Below are 3,206 nucleotides of genomic sequence, written 5' to 3'. Positions count from 1 at the left end.
TACATGCGTTACTTTACTTGTTACATGAAAAAGTAATGATTACCTTATAAATGTTACCTGTAATTGGTTACTTTACTCGTTACATGCGTTACTTTACTTGTTACATGAAAAAGTAATGATTACCTTATGCGTGTTACCTGTAATTGGTTACTTTACTCGTTACATGAAAAAGTAATGATTACCTTATGCATGTTACCTGTAATTGGTTACTTTACTCGTTACATGAAAAAGTAATGATTACCTTATGCATGTTACCTGTAATTGGTTACTTTACTCGTTACATGAAAAAGTAATGATTACCTTATGCATGTTACCTGTAATTGGTTACTTTACTCGTTACATGCGTTACTTTACTTGTTACATGAAAAAGTAATGATAACCTTATGCATGTTACCTGTAATTGGTTACTTTACTCGTTACATGCGTTACTTTACTTGTTACATGAAAAAGTAATGATTACCTTATGCGTGTTACCTGTAATTGGTTACTTTACTTGTTACATGAAAAAGTAATGATTACCTTATGCGTGTTACCTGTAATTGGTTACTTTACTCGTTACATGAAAAAGTAATGATTACCTTATGCATGTTACCTGTAATTGGTTACTTTACTCATTACATGCGTTACTTTACTTGTTACATGAAAAAGTAATGATTACCTTATGCGTGTTACCTGTAATTGGTTACTTTACTCGTTACATGAAAAAGTAATGATTACCTTATGCATGTTACCTGTAATTGGTTACTTTACTCGTTACATGCGTTACTTTACTTGTTACATGAAAAAGTAATGATTACCTTATGCGTGTTACCTGTAATTGGTTACTTTACTCGTTACATGAAAAAGTAATGATTACCTTATGCATGTTACCTGTAATTGGTTACTTTACTCGTTACATGAAAAAGTAATGATTACCTTATGCATGTTACCTGTAATTGGTTACTTTACTCGTTACATGAAAAAGTAATGATTACCTTATGCGTGTTACCTGTAATTGGTTACTTTACTCGTTACATGAAAAAGTAATGATTACCTTATGCATGTTACCTGTAATTGGTTACTTTACTCGTTACATGAAAAAGTAATGATTACCTTATGCATGTTACCTGTAATTGGTTACTTTACTCGTTACATGCGTTACTTTACTTGTTACATGAAAAAGTAATGATAACCTTATGCATGTTACCTGTAATTGGTTACTTTACTCGTTACATGCGTTACTTTACTTGTTACATGAAAAAGTAATGATTACCTTATGCGTGTTACCTGTAATTGGTTACTTTACTTGTTACATGAAAAAGTAATGATTACCTTATGCGTGTTACCTGTAATTGGTTACTTTACTCGTTACATGAAAAAGTAATGATTACCTTATGCATGTTACCTGTAATTGGTTACTTTACTCATTACATGCGTTACTTTACTTGTTACATGAAAAAGTAATGATTATCTTATGCATGTTACCTGTAATGTGTTCCTTTACTCGTTACATGCGTTACTTTACTCGTTACATGAAAAAGTAATGATTACCTTATGCATGTTACCTGTAATGTGAAAAAGTAATGATTACCTTATGCATGTTACCTGTAATTGGTTACTTTACTCGTTATATTCGTTACTTTACTCGTTACATGAAAAAGTAATGATTACCTTATGCATGTTACCTGTAATGCGTTACAAATCATAAACGCATACTGTCCACTCAAGTGGACATCTGAAAATCTCTTTGTAAAATATGTGTAAACAAAAATTTTAAATCTTGTTTTTCATGCCCTTAGAGCAATAAAACATTCCTGTCTGAGGTTGTCACAATTCATGAAAGGGTTAAAAAGGTTAGTGGAACATCCCATGAAAAGTTTCAGAAAAAAAAAAAAAAAAACATTCCATCAATAATGTTTTTGTTTTAACGTTTTATTAAAGACCAGAAAACTTAAAACGAATGTTCTATTAATGTTACTGGAAGAAAGTTTGTTCTTAACTTTGAGAGAACCTTGACTGTACAGAACATTCTCTGTTACAGTCTGTTCAGTTTATTTAAACAATTTATTTTGATTCAACTCCATTGTATCATGTTTCTGGTTTAAATGTGATTGATTCATATTAAATTGACTTGAAACGATTACTCTTTGACTTAACTTGATGTTTTCATATTGGAATAACATGTTTCAATCAAGTAAACCCAACCAGGACTCAATCAAACAGGATTTTCACTTCCCATCATGCTTTGCAAAGGTGCTGAACTAGGAGTATAAATGTTGAAATAAAGTGTTATTTTAAGCAGTTTTTAGGAAGATGAGAAAATGGAAAGACTTTTTAATGTTTACTGTTCTATTATGTTGGTATTTAAAAGTTTCTGTTAATTAATAGTTTACCATTGTGGTGAATTGTTGCACTTGTGCTTGGGCTGAGGACCTGATAACAAACTTACAAATGACTTTAATAAGAAAGTAATCACTGTGGTAGTGCTCTGGGTTGCATTTCCCAAAATCATTGTGAGCCTATGTTGATTGTAAAACCATTGACACCAATGGACTTATGATCAATTTAGGCTTCACAATGTTTTTGGTTAAGGATGAATCCAGTATCACATCTAGATTTCTAACACAGAACATCACAAAAGTTATAGAAAATCAATGTATATGAAAACAATTTATTTTTTATATATTTATGTATTGCTTTTCATTTATTTTCCAAAACATTGCAAATTAGTTGGGCTGACACTATTAAATTAAGCTGTGCCCAACCATAGTTAATAAATTAAGTTGACCCAACGTAAGTACATTAAATTGGAATAACAGAATTGCATAAAGCAACTTAATCATGTGGAAATCCTTTCCATTATTTGTTTATGTTCGTTCAAAAAGTTATTTTTTTGAGTGTAGATGGGTTATTTCTGGGGTAAATCACTGCACTGTAAATGCGGTACATGAAAACAGGAGGGGACCTAATGACACTCAGTACTGATAATCATGCATGTACTATATATAAAATCAAATGTGGATTACAATTCTTAAACGATGACATCTCTACACACAAAATTGTGGTTACATTGTTGAATGGACCATTTCACAAGATCAAACCTCAGCATTGTTAAATCTCAGAACAGTGTCAGAAGTCCATCATGTTTGTTACTGTGTGTAGAAGTCAAGCATTTTACCTTATAAAGACATAGACCTTGTGTGTTCCTGTTTCGTTTGTGGTGCCGA

Source organism: Chanodichthys erythropterus, chromosome 14, assembly GCF_024489055.1.
Source record: "Chanodichthys erythropterus isolate Z2021 chromosome 14, ASM2448905v1, whole genome shotgun sequence".
NCBI lineage: Eukaryota > Metazoa > Chordata > Actinopteri > Cypriniformes > Xenocyprididae > Chanodichthys > Chanodichthys erythropterus.
Note: the sequence above shows the minus strand (reverse complement) of the source record.